The sequence below is a fragment of the Megalopta genalis genome, unplaced genomic scaffold (genome assembly GCF_051020955.1).
Source record: "Megalopta genalis isolate 19385.01 unplaced genomic scaffold, iyMegGena1_principal scaffold0020, whole genome shotgun sequence".
Classification (NCBI taxonomy): domain Eukaryota; kingdom Metazoa; phylum Arthropoda; class Insecta; order Hymenoptera; family Halictidae; genus Megalopta; species Megalopta genalis.
Window position 1 is genome coordinate 1302221 of NW_027476090.1, and position 15068 is coordinate 1317288.

Below are 15068 nucleotides of genomic sequence, written 5' to 3' on the forward strand. Positions count from 1 at the left end.
AGGACACCCCGTAGACCTTATTAGCGAATTGTTCAATTTCAAAGCGCAGGAGGTTACATGTGAACGTGTGCACTCTCTCGATAATTTTGGTGTACCGAAAATATTATAAAAATATCTTTAAACTTTAATATTTTTGGTATTTCTAAACTTTCAAGTTTTCGCTGTTTCGTATCTCGTTTATCCATTTTTATCTATGTAGAACGCTTAAGCTGACTATTTAAACGTATTACAACATATTACAATTTAACCCTTTGCACTCCGCTGTCCCCTCTCGTGGGACATCGTAATTCTAGCATATCACTCGGATGTCCCCTCTCGTGGGACATCGTAATTCTAGCATATCACTCGGATGTCCCCTCTCGTGGGACATTAAAACAACAAAGATTAGTAACAAACATAAGCCACTTGTGCAAAGAATATTTTCCTCAGAAAATATAGATTATGTATCGAAGTCTTTAACAATTAGAAAGATGAACAATAAAGCTTGATACCGTTATATACCTGATCAGATGATATGCTTGCAATATCTGAAACAAAATATACAATACTAACGCTGTTAACCCTTTGCACTCCGCTGTTCCCTCTCGTGGGACATCGTAATTCTAGCATGTCACTCGGATGTCCCCTCTCGTGGGACATTAAAGTTTATTACTGATTACGAGGAATTCAGTTATTTCAGCGCAACTTTTTGAGACATGCATGTTTTCCTGAAGTTTTCTCTTGAAATGACACAAGAAATCAAATCAAAATATAATAAAATTACTGAGATATATGCAGGAAATGTCAGCGGATTTTGACGAGAACGTGACAGACGTGCTCACGACGGTCCGAGCACTTCAAAGGCGCCACTTGAAAAGAGCGATAAGACAAGTTTGTAGAAGAAAGATCGGTATCCGAACATAGCACGCACTGTATAGTGAGATTTATAATCGTAAAATCTGGAGGAAAAGATTTTCAAAGCTGAACTCAGTCTGGTTTGAAGCGTCGAGCGGTATAGATAGATCTAACGAGTGAGAAAGTCGGAAAAGTGATTCTTCTCTTGGTAAATAAATTGTTTGGTAAAAGTTGTTTTGGTAAATATCATCTTGTGAGTTAGTAATAACAATTAGAAATTTTCAACCTATGTATTTATTCATATTTTTTATTGGAACAATGGCAAAACGTTCAAACACGAATGAGTCTCATGACACAAGCAGTAGCGAAGATGAGCTCCAGATAGACGTTTATACAGATATGTTAGAAAGACTAACTGTAGAAGGTTTTCTTCTACAGTTAGTCTATCGTTTTGATAGCAGCGATAGTGACATCGTCCAAGCAACAAGGCGACGAGAGAAAGAGTTCGCATAGATAGCGATTACAACAACGAAACAAAATTATAAAACAAACAATAACAAAGTTATAAAAAATAAAATATTGATTTTTTTGCAAATTTCTCGATTTCAGCCAAATTCATATAAGTCCAATATCATTATAATATGTTAGTTAGTTCCAAAAGCATACTAAATAATACGAGGGTCTGTAAATGCCCGTTTCTGCCGAAAAGTGGCGCTGAGTAGCTGGTAGCCTACGTCCAGAATGGTTCGGAGTGCTAAGGGTTAATATTTTGGGGTATTTTTAAACTTTCAAGTTTTCGCTGTTTCGTATCTCGTTTATCCATTTTTATCTAAAACGCTTAAGTTGACTATTTAAACGTATTACAACATATTACAGTTTAAACATATGATAAAACGTATTTCGCTCGTGAAATATGAACGATATTTACCGAAGAGAAGTCGCAGCCTCTATAAATAACGCACTGTGCGTTATTAATTTGAATAACAACGTGCGCGAAATTAATCGGACTTTCTTTTCGCGAAGTTCGATATCGTAGCTGTCGCACGTCAATGATACAAGCAAGCGTGTCAATTATGTATGATGCCGTGCGTATAATTATCGAATTCGTTGAAGTCGTCGGTACGAGCGGCGAATTAATTCGCGCTGGAACAGTTAACGAAACGGCGCGATTACAGAAACTATTCGGTGTATTGTAACACTTGTTCGCTATTTCAAGTGCATACCTGGTTGGACGATGAGTCAGTGATTTGTGTTAGAATGAGCGATGAATTAACTCGCGCAGTGTGTCAGTCCTCAATCAAAAGTGCTTAACTTCAAGCTCGCTTACCTCGTTGGAAGATTTCGATCGAATTTGGTCCAATTTATTAATTAATTTCAATATTTGGTCGAATTCTGTTGGCATACGAAGACAGATAACAGATGGATGCGGAAGAGATTCAATGCAAAATCTTCGATCAATCGTTTAATCTTTTTAACGTATCAGAAGAAATACCGAATAAATGCATAATACATTCTACTATTGAGCAAAATGTAAAATCAATATTTTACGATAACATTAATTAACAATTTCTTTGTTTTTGTCCGGAGATTCTTGGAAAGCTTGATTTCTAGCTCGATGTCTTAGAAAACATTCTTTTTATTTAACCAGAATCGCATAGAACTCATTATGGATTTGTTAATAGCTTGAACTGATCATTTATTGTATCTAATCGCTACTGTGATCAACTTGGTTTCTTTTGCTAATGTTTTTCCGCCTTCAAAGTTGTTGCCATAAACACTACTCGTTGCCAGTTATCATCTTCACTAAAGGAAAAAAAAATAGAAAAAGACGTAACAAGCTCTCCGAGAAAAATAGTTCCTTCCGCAATGCACGAACGTCACTGAGACAATAAAACCAGGAAGAAACAAGGAAAACAGGAAATCGGGAAGTTGTAAATGGTAATGGAATTATCATCATCTCGCAATTCATTTGAACATCCTCCTGCGAAAAGGAAAGTGGCTATTGGCACGTAACTTGCTGACACCGAGCCGACGACCTTCCTCGACCTTCCTCCGGATATATCGCCTTGCAACTACAACTCGCCGTTACCGAGTTCTAAAAATATTTTTAAAAAGCATCAAGCACTACGAGAACACACACACGCACACACACACACGATGAATCTATTTATAAAAATCTTGCAAATACCCGATCCGCCACCACAAAGAAAGAGCTCCCTTTGCGTCAAACAGCACCAAGGGCATCACAGAACATCAACTATATTTTCGAAAATTAAAGCACGATTTAAGAGCCGATTTAAGTGCCGATTTTAAGAGATTCAAGATTATATTTTTGTGTGTGTTTTTAATTTTATTGTGGCATACCAAGGCCTGTTGGATGCAAAAGGATCCATGGAAACAATTCCGAGTTAAACTGATTCTTTAGTATATATAATGTAAATTATATGTGTATATAATAATAATATATATATTAACTATTCACACATAATAGTTCATTGTATTCGCCTCGAAACACTCTATCAGAATGTAAGTAAAAAAACTTACTGTTCCATTTAAAAAAACAGAATTGACCTTCATATCTCCTTGACGTCTCCATCTACAGAAAAATTGGTAATACCAGATTATGAGCCCCCCGATACCAAGTAAGTTTGGTTTAATACATTTTCTCCTATCTTCAAAAACAAGCGAGTTATTCAGGTGACCTGTTTAAAATGCCCCACCCTTATATACAGGGTGTCCCAGAAATGTCTCGCAATCCGAAAGTAGCGGGTTCCTCAGGCCATTCGAAGCAACTTTTTCCTTTACAAAAATGTTCTCCGAGGCACCGTTAACGAGTTATTAACGTAAAACAGTGACCAATGAGAGGCGAGCTCGGCTGACGCGAGGCGATCGAGCCAATGAGCGGAACTGGGATTCGCGCGCTGGTTGGCTGGGCCGCCTCGCGTCAGCCGTACTCGATTCTTATTGGTCACTGTTTTTCGTTAATAACTCGTTAACGATGTCTCGGAGAAAATTTTTGTAAAGGAAGAAACCTCTTCAAATGATCCGAGGAACCCGCCATTTCCAGCTTGTGAGACATTTTTGGGACACCCTGTATATGTTATTATTATTATATACACATACAATTTACATTATAAATTAATTATATATGATATTAACTATTAAATTATAATATTAATTCTAACAATATAATATAATATATATATATATATATATATATATATATATATATATATATTATATGTATTAATATTATTATATTATTATAATTAATATATAACATAAATTATAGATAATTTAATATTAAATAGTACTATTATATAATAGCAGTATTATTATAGTACTATTATAATAAATGATTGCTGGTTGGCTAACGCGCGTGCAGTCCATAAAACGGGAATCACTGAGCAATCGCCGTCACTAAACATAAACGATCCCTCAAGATCAGAATCGCGTCGCAGTGAAAATTTGTAGACTTTCGCTATCCAAGGGCGACCGGACAGTCACGCAGGAAGGAAACGTTTACGCAATCACGGCTTCTATACGCCGCCAGAGATTCGAGGTATGCGAATTAAATATGAAGAGGCAGACCTGTTGACGCGAACCACTGACTCCGTGCGTTTCTCTGGATCGATACGAACGGTGAACAACAGGTGTCGTGTAATATGGATCAGTAGGCGAACCAGCACCGGCAACGGAATCTATGAATTGAGATGTAGTTTGTGGGAGGAAGAAGATACCGTTAAAAATCGTTGTTAACTGTTTCTTCCCCCCTTTTTATCGCTTTATGGAAAAACGATCGCATTGATCGAACCGCCTCTAAATGCAATTTTATTGTTCCACACGTTCGCATCGGCTCGTTCGTTGTCCAAACATAGTGTGTCAAGAATTTTTCCTTTATTTCATAAATAGAGAAATTTATAAATAGAGATTCTATTAATCTATAAATCTTCTATAAATAGAGAGAGATTCTCTATTATAAATAGAGAAATTAATTAAAGCGCGTTATTGATTCAATTAGGATCCAAATGTGATGATGTACGAATGTGTTAATGACTATATAGAAATGTTTTAATAATAATACAACAATCGGGAAGGTAATTAACAATTTCGTGAATTTGGTAATTATTTTACTTGTATGAATTTGCGAATGCAACGTTGTTTAGTTAGTTTTCAAATGTCACCGTCATCGAATTAAGGCTTCATTGTATATCCAATCGTATCGTCGTCGATTGACGGCAGTCGCAGTTAAAAAAAATGAAACTTATTAAACTTATTAAAAGAAGCAACAAATAATTATTATTATTGACAATTGCATGGGCAACGTTGTGGCATTCAACGTGCTCAAACAAATATATTTTTAGAATTGTCAACGTCAGCCTTCGAAGAGATCGAAGAATTCGAACTGTCAACATTTTTGGCTTCCATAGAAAAAAGATTGAATACAGCGTCTGGGTATTTGTCGCTGAATAAAACGGTATCGGGCAAAATTTGTGCCGGCGACTATGTTACAGCGTAGCCTGTTCGTCTGACGCCTCGTCGATCGATCCGCGCGTCCTTCGATAGAATTCGGCGGCCTCCGCGACGCGATCGCCATTAAGAATTATGAACGCGTGCTCGTCCCATTGTGTTCGATACGATCGACGAAGGCCTCTCGACGTTTTCCAATATCGGTCGTCGTCTTCTGTTGCACACTAGTTTTCCTTGACATACCTCGAAGACGAACCTACGCGTCCTCATAGTGAACGACCCACGTGAAGCACTACGATCGCCATTCTGTTCCCCCCTTGGAACAAACATCCAACTGCATCTTGGCTCGATCGATCCGCCGATTTATCGAAAATATTTTACGTTAAGAATTAATCGGACGGAACCGAAAACCGTGAATCGCGTAAATAAACGTAAATAAACGTAAATAAACGTAAATAAACGTCTTCCAATGATAGAACTAGAATTTTCCAAAAGTGAATAATAAGAACAAATAGTTTAATTACTTGTCGATTTGTCGAATATTGTTGATCGTTATTATTATTATTATGTATCATTGATATTATTTGTATATTATTATTATTATTATATACATTATGCATTGATTGATAATAATTATATCGTTAATAACAAAACATAATATTAATAAATAATAATAAAAAATATTGTTCAGAAAAATGTGTCGCATTTAAGACTAATCGTTTAATTAATATAATCAGATTGATCCTCTTATCTCGCAGAAATGTTAATGAGGATGTTAGAATAAACTAGACATAATAAAACATAATTTCCAAAAAGCATTTCACAATAACCTGAAATGGCCGTTTCAAATGATTCTAGAATAAAATAACATGTTACCGAAAATAATATTTCAAATAACCATATTCCGAAAGTGATCACAAGCATGTAAATAATTATGAAGTAAAGTAACATGTTACTCGAAATAATATTTCAAATAATATTATGTTACCAGGTCTGCTATTCAAAATAACAGAAATCGTTATACACACACACTCATCCAATTTCATTATTGTCGAACATAATAAATCGCATATTGTGCGGCAAGTCCCGTTCCCGAACGTGAGGCAGAATAATGCAAGCAATATATTGGGTTGGCAACTAAGTAATTGCCGATTTCAGTTATAGATGTCTCTCTTTTCTTATGATATCCGTAAATGTTATATTATAAAATTATTATTATTATTATTATTATGTTATTTTTTATTATCCGTGAGTGTTAGCAACTGGACAAATTGAATGCAGCAGTCAAGGAAAAGCGACCAGAATTGGACAATCGTAAAGGTGTCATTTTCCAGCAGAACAATACTAGGCCGCACACGTCTTTGTCCACTCGGTAAAAATTCATGGATATTGGTTGGGAATCGATGTTACACCCACCATATAGCCCTGATCTCGCGCCATCGGATTGCCACTTATTTCGATCCCTGGACAACTCCCTTCGTGGTAAAACTTTTAATGACGATGACGCTGTAAAATCTCACTTAACTCAGTTTTTGGCCGAAAAGGATCAGACTTTCTACGAGCGTGGAATTTTCAAGTTGTCAGAGAGATGGCAAAAGGTCATCGAACAAAATGGGAAATACATTACAGATTAAACTTCGTTCCAAGTAAATAAAAATTTGTTATTTCATTGAACAAATCGGCGATTACTTAGTTGCCAATCCAATAATAATAAAGTTTCCTATTTACCTGTTCGATCTTCGTTAAAAAGACATTTTCAAGCTGTTAAAGTTAATATCCAAAATCTAATGAAATTCAATGAATTGAACCGTTAATTTTGGATGCCTAAATTAGTTCCTCATGCGTAACTCTTAAATTATCATACTACGATCCAAGTTACAGTATTTTAACCCTTTGCACTCGAAGCTATTTGAACTCTAAATATAAAATCATTTTTCTAACTTATAGCATTTCTATTTTATATGACCAAATACATTTTATGCACATGAAATTGACACTTGGAACTCGCACAACGGTTACACTTTAAACAATTTTTTAAATCTAAACTTTTTTAATATAAAAGTTAAAGATAACTTTAAGAAAGCGTGATGTAACAAATTTTTGTGTGGTGCCTCAGAATCACCATTCGAGTGCAAAGGGTTAACAGAACTGGGAGATTCGATCGAACAACAGAAACACAATTTTTCGTTTTTACATTCGAATGTAGATTTATTATTTTTAATTTAAATCGAACGATTCGAATGCGAACATTCAAATTTGAGCTCGTCCAACTAATTAAGGATATAATTATCTGATCTGTAATCGAACGGAAGTTTAATCTTTTAAAAAACGAATAAATCGTTCGAATGCTAATTTTAGCACCGAGATGAAAAAACGAACACACAGATACAGATATTCGCGCCTGATTTATCGAGATTTTTTTATCGACACATTCTGTTGTGTTCCAAGTTTTGTATTTTCATTTATACGGAAAAATTGTCTTTTAGTCCGCGTAGAAAGCTCGATGAAAGTGAAAGTACCAATGAACACCGTGAAGAGGTCAAATATTTCTTTTCGAGCATTTTTGTCATCGTTTCTGTTGTTATGTATAGCGACGCGCTGTTTCCGACCGCTCGTCTCCATTTCGGGGTAAATAGGACACGCGAGGGTTTCTTCTCGTTTATGTACGCGGAACGTGAGTTTTGTCCAATTTGAATAGAAAATGTTCCACCTCGGGCGCTTCGCCCGTCTACAGAAATTCTTCGGCCGGAGAAACAGGTGTTTCTCATTATTCGTCTATTTGGAATTCAAATTTTTCCGTTTCTTCCGACGCGCTTTGTACATCCTCATTACGTAAGTTTCACTTTCAATTAGATGGAACACAGAAACACGGAGCATTTAGAACTTCGATTTGAATTTAACCCAGGCTTAAGTCTCGAGAACAACGTAAATAATAAAATATATATATATATATATATATATATATATATATATATATATATATATATATTTAATTTTATTTATATAAATATATATATATATATATATAAAATTCTTGCTATCGTATAATTAAAAAGAGTGAGAAAACTAGTAATATATTCTTTTTTTAAATTTCTATTCCACCATTTATGTCATTGAAGCCTGTTTTTTTAAATATATAAAATCAAAATGAATCAATAACCAAATATTTTGTACACAGTTTTATTGATTATTATAAATGATAACGTATACAAAAGATATATGCCATATCAACACCATGTATAGCTTAAGTTAACTTAAACAATTTTCAAAAGTTTTCAAGCTTTACCCATTCATTTGTAACTCAAAATTGTCATGTAGTCTCCTATACAATTAAATATATTGTTATAATTCGGTATACTCTTTTGTCAAGGTTATTATTATATATTATATAACAATATATGTTATATATTGTTATAATCAGGTATACTCTTTTGTCAAGGTTATTTCGATTTATTCATATACTTCTTTCTATTGTACAGACTTAAAAGATATCAAATATTACATATTCTTCTTCCAAATTTTCTATTCTCTATTTTGGGGTCATGTTCAGTGAGAAATCTTAAAAAATTCAATTTTTCAGTTTTCCTCGAGACTGCATTTTCGATATCGGTGGTCGGGATATATCGAAAAAAGTACTGTATCGATTTGTACGAATTTTCTGCAATCCTTTTTGCATCCAAAAAACATATGCTTGAACGAAGGATTTTGTTTCTGTTGAGTATTTTGGTTTTTTATAACCTAAAACCTAGCTATCTTTCATCAAAAATCAAAACTCTCACCTTGAACGCCTTTTATCTTGTCAAAAGAAAACAATATTACGAAAAATCCTTTGTTCAAGGACAAGATTAGGCTACCAATTAAAGAAATATTTTTCGTACATGATTTCAGATAACCGTAGACCGAGCGAAACCGACCAACGTGGAGTATGTCTTTTTTTAGAAAGCCATCCGGAGAACTGCCATAACTCACACATTTCTGCATATTATTAAGTAAAAAACGTACAATCGGTAATAAAAAAAAGGCCCGATGTTTCAAACGAAGGAACAAGGTCTGAATAATTTTAATAATGAAATCTCCGAAACACGCCATTTTTTAATACTCCTAACTGAGCACAACCCCTTAAATAAAGTATCTGCACACTCTGCAATTATGGAAAGTAGGAGAATAAGTGTAGAAAGGATAATTTCGAGTTAATGTCCCGTAAAAGGCCAGGGAAACAACGTGTCTCGAGATGGTTTGATATGCAGGTTAGGATACCACGATCAATGTTTCTCCTCGGTTATTCCTTTCGAGGCGGACATGGTTCAAGGAGAGATTAAAATATGCAATGATCTGTGAATCCTGCAGGATACATCTCGGCAAAAACGCAGACACTCGAAGTCTTAAATGGACAAATTATAAACCCGTTTGCGAGAACAGAGATGCTTAAATGAGAATACAAAACTTGGAACACAACAGAATGTGTCGATAAAAAAATCTAGATAAATCAGGCGCGAATATTTGTATCTATGTGTTCGTTTTTTCATCTCGGTGCTAAAATTAGCATTCGAACGATTTATTCGTTTTTTAAAAGATTAAACTTCCGTTTTATTACAGATCAGATAATTATATCCTTAATTAGTTGGACGAGCTCAAATTTGAATGTAAGAATTCGCATTCGAATCGTTCGATTTAAATTAAAAATAATAAATCTACATTCGAATGTAAAAACGAAAAATTGTGTTTCTGTTGTTCGATCGAATCTCCCAGTTCTGTTAACCTTTTGCACTCGAATGGTGATTCTGAGGCACCACACAAAAATTTGTTACATCACGCTTTCTTAAAGTTATCTTTAACTTTTATATTAAAAAAGTTTAGATTTAAAAAATTGTTTAAAGTGTAACCGTTGTGCGAGTTCCAAGTGTCAATTTCATGTGCATAAAATGTATTTGGTCATATAAAATAGAAATGCTATAAGTTAGAAAAATGATTTTATATTTAGAGTTCAAATAGCTTCGAGTGCAAAGGGTTAAAATACTGTAACTTGGATCGTAGTATGATAATTTAAGAGTTACGCATGAGGAACTAATTTAGGCATCCAAAATTAACGGTTCAATTCATTGAATTTCATTAGATCTTGGATATTAGCTTTAACAACTTGAAAATGTCTTTTTAACGAAGATCGAACAGGTAAATAGGAAACTTTATTATTATTGGATTGGCAACTAAGTAATCGCCGATTTGTTCAATGAAATAACAAATTTTTATTTACTTGGAACGAAGTTTAATCTGTAATGTATTTCCCATTTTGTTCGATGACCTTTTGCCATCTCTCTGACAACTTGAAAATTCCACGCTCGTAGAAAGTCTGATCCTTTTCGGCCAAAAACTGAGTTAAGTGAGATTGTACAGCGTCATCGTCATTAAAAGTTTTACCACGAAGGGAGTTGTCCAGGGATCGAAATAAGTGGTAATCTGATGGCGCGAGATCAGGGCTATATGGCGGGTGTAACATCAATTCCCAACCAATATCCATGAATTTTTACCGAGTGGACAAAGACGTGTGCGGCCTAGCATTGTCCTGCTGGAAAATATCAGCTTTACGATTGACCAATTCTGGTCGCTTTTCCTCGACCGCTGCATTCAATTTGTCCAGTTGCTAACATTCACGGATAATAAAAAAATAACATTTACAAATAATATATAATAATAATAATAATAATAATAATAATAATAATATAATAATGTATATAATATATAATTATATAATATATAATTAACATTATAACATAACATTTACGGATATCATAAAAATGGGAGTGAGAGACATCTATAACTGAAATCGGCAATTACTTAGTTGCCAACCCAATAGACTGTGAAAATTTGTACATTTATAGCACACATTATATATTATAATTTCATTTTATTTGTAATAATATTCGTAATATTAAAAATCTATTACCGAAAGGAGGAAACCTCATTTAATTTTTATGTCAAATTTTTCTTTTTCGGTTATCAAGAGAACGAGATTTGATGTCCTTATTCGAAGAATTTAGGGTTCTCGAACTTGAATGAATATGTTACTGCTTCTACGAACCTACTTCAGATATTGACAAAAGTTGTTATGGAGTTGTACCTATTCAGTATGAGAAATCCATTATCGGATTCGATAATTGTGGGCTCTCCTGGTTTTTAGCAGTTTTCGAGGAACTCTCATTTTAAATTCTTTTCAAGTTGTCTTTTGCGAAGCGTTAACAAAGAACATTCGTCAAGCACATCTGACATACTATCGAACATTTAATTGGGACATTTTTTTATTGGACATTTAATTGACATATTACTAGGCATTGAAAATCATTCGACTATTAATGAACTATTATTAATAATATTATTAATATTAAGGAACCACTCCAAAATCGTAAAGTTTCTTATAAAATAAAAGATATCAGACCATTGTAAGTTTTCGTCACCGTTCCTAGATAAATAAATAAATTCCTAGATACACCTGTAAAAATACTGACGATGATTGAAATATAAATTTCCATTGTTGATCTAATTTATCATTGAAATCAAATTATAAATATAATCTTTCTTTTATATTTGTTTCCTGTTCAAGGAATAATACTCTTAAACACTCTTGCACAGAGGCTAAATTTCCGATTTTTGGCAAATCGTCGATATTCTAAACCAGGGGTGTCAAACTCAAAAAAGCTAACTTGGGCCAAATGAACAATGCTTAACTTTAGGTGGGCCGCAAAAAAAAAATCAATGTTCATACAAACAAATATTTTTATTTTGACTAGTACATTGTAATAAACATATATATATATATATATATATATATATATATATATATATATATAATAATAATATATAATATATATATATATACATATATATATATATATATATATATATATATATATATTATATATTATTATTATATATCATTATATTATTATATTTATATTATATATTATATATATAATAATAATATATATCTATATATATAATATACAATAACATATATATCTCTAATACTATCTTTCCTATGTCGGGAGAAATTTTATTGACTGAGACTATTTCTATTTTATTCTTACTTTGCGCCGGATATATTAACTGGGCCGCAAAAATGTTCATCTCGGGCCGCGAGTTTGACACTCCTGTTCTAAACAGTGATAATTTCATAAAGAAAAAGGTTGCGCGAATCGAATTTCGATTTCTGGCTCGCAGTGTACGAAAGAGGACGATCGCACGACGATATCGATTCGACGGAAACGTGGAAATCGCGGAATTGTTCCGGCCGATACCAAAAGAAAAAAGAAAGAAAAAAATGATGAATCTGGCGTCCCAGAAACCCTAATCGCGGTTAGGAATCTCTCGTTCGCGTTCTTGCCGCGGTTTTATCGCGCGTCAGAGGCGGGTCGAAGCGTTCTTCGGCGTTCAGCGATCCGGATGATTTCGCGCCGGTCGCTCGTTAAAAACAGCTGTCGCTCGCGGCAACCGGAAACCGGAGGCCGGCCGTTCCTTCCGTTTTACGATCCCGTGGATCTCGACCGTGGCCCCGAGACACTCTCCCGTCAAAGTGGAGCCCGCTCGATAAAAAGTGGCTCACTTTCGTTGCCATTGAAACGGTTCGATCTCGCGTAACGCGAACGCAAACCGATCCGGCGAGCTGCACGCCACCGTCTCTCCGAAAGTGTGTTTATTAGAGGCGAGAGAGAGAGAGAGAGAGAGAGAGAGAGAGAGAGAGAGAGAGAAGGGTCGGCTCTAACGGGAGAAGTAAACGGGTATAATTGCTGGACTTTCTTTTCGCTGCTATTCCGGCTCTTCTTTTTCCTTCGCGTTGAGCAACTACGTCGTAATTGCGGCGTTAGTGAAATTCGAAGTATGTATCTAGTCCGGCGATATGCCGCAGTTATGCTTCTCGAACGATACACGATAATGCTCGGACGTTCTTTACAAACGCGATAATTTTTTCTTTTTTTTTTTTTATCAAACTCGATCAAATGACTTGATTTTTTGCTTGATATTAGACGGAGATGCTTGACTTTCGAAAGTAATTGTTTCAATTTTCGTTCCAAGCTCTCGGAGAAGAGAGTTGATGAATCATCATTTCTTTCATCTTTCCTGTCGTGCCAGCTGATCGCAATTTTTGCGAAAATCTGTTTGTACATTGTCCAGTAAACCAGTCTGTCTGGCATAAGTAAATATCCAAGACAATTGGTCCAATTTTAAAAAGTTGTCGAGTTTCGAAAGATGGTATTGATAATGATTTTGATATATTTCTAATGATATTATATCGTTTTTTTGGATATTACACAATTTGCATTCACGCTATATTTATTATTTATTATTTTTTTGTTATTATATTTAGTATTTATATTTATTTTATTATATTTATTATATTATATTATATTATATTATATTATATTATATTATATTATATTATATTATATTATATTATATTATATTATATTATATTATATTATATTATATTATATTATATTATATTATATTATATTATATTATATTATATTATATTATATTATATTATATTATATTATATTATATTATATTATATTATATTATATTATATTATATTATATTATATTATATTATATTATATTATATTATATTATATTATATTATATTATGTTATGTTATATTATATTATATTATATATATGATTCGAATATGGGTTCAGTAGAGTAGTGGAGCCAGTTACTGTGGGATTATCAATTGTTATCCCTTTGAGTTATTTTCGTAGATAATTAAATTTATATTTACCCAATAAAGTATATTACAATTTTATCCATTCTTTTACTTTGTTTATCTTTGAATAAAAAAATCTTCCTTAGTCATTTACCTTGTTTACTTTTTAACACACACAAAAAATGTATATGTCTTATTCGATAAATATAAAGTGTAATTATGCCTGAAAACAAACCCAGTTGTTCTATTATAGCTCTACAATGATTAAAACATCTTCGTTCTTTCGTAGCAGTAACACCACTCTCTAATCGGATTTAAATAGAAAGAAACGTTCGTTAATTTCGATTTCGTGAACGGTGATATTTGGTTATGACGAAGTTCGAAGGAATGTGAAATTCCGACTTAAAAATGTGTTAATTATATGAACATTATGCAGAATGGAAAGGATATTATTTTGGTACCTGGTACCTAAAAAGTCCATGAAATTAGATAATTGTCGAAATGAATGTTGGTAGTAGTAGTAATCTTTGTGCCAGATCCTAGTTATTTCGCCACGGTTGGGAGGATAGGTCGTGGGAAAACGGATGTAGGTTAATCGACGAGTTCATAATCTGACTGCGTTTGGATGAGTCCGCAAGCTGTCATTAATCAGTCTACGAAAAACTATACGTTAATCGGCACGGGCTGTCGTACATTCTTGAAGTGAAAATGGTGAAGCAAGCATTCGCTCGCGACCCGAAATTCGGGTCTCGTTCGAAATTAGACTGTGATTCCTTTTCCCTCCAATCGCTCTATACATATACATAACTATATTTGTATATATATAATATAATAATATATTATATAATATATAATAATATATATAATAATATATTATTATATTTATATTATATTATTATATATATTATTATATTATTATATTTATATTATATTATTATATATATTATTATATTATTATATATAATATTATATAATGTATATATTATATATATTATAATATATTATATATATACATATACATATATAAAAATTAAATTAAAAATACACATTCCACAAATTGGAACGTCGAA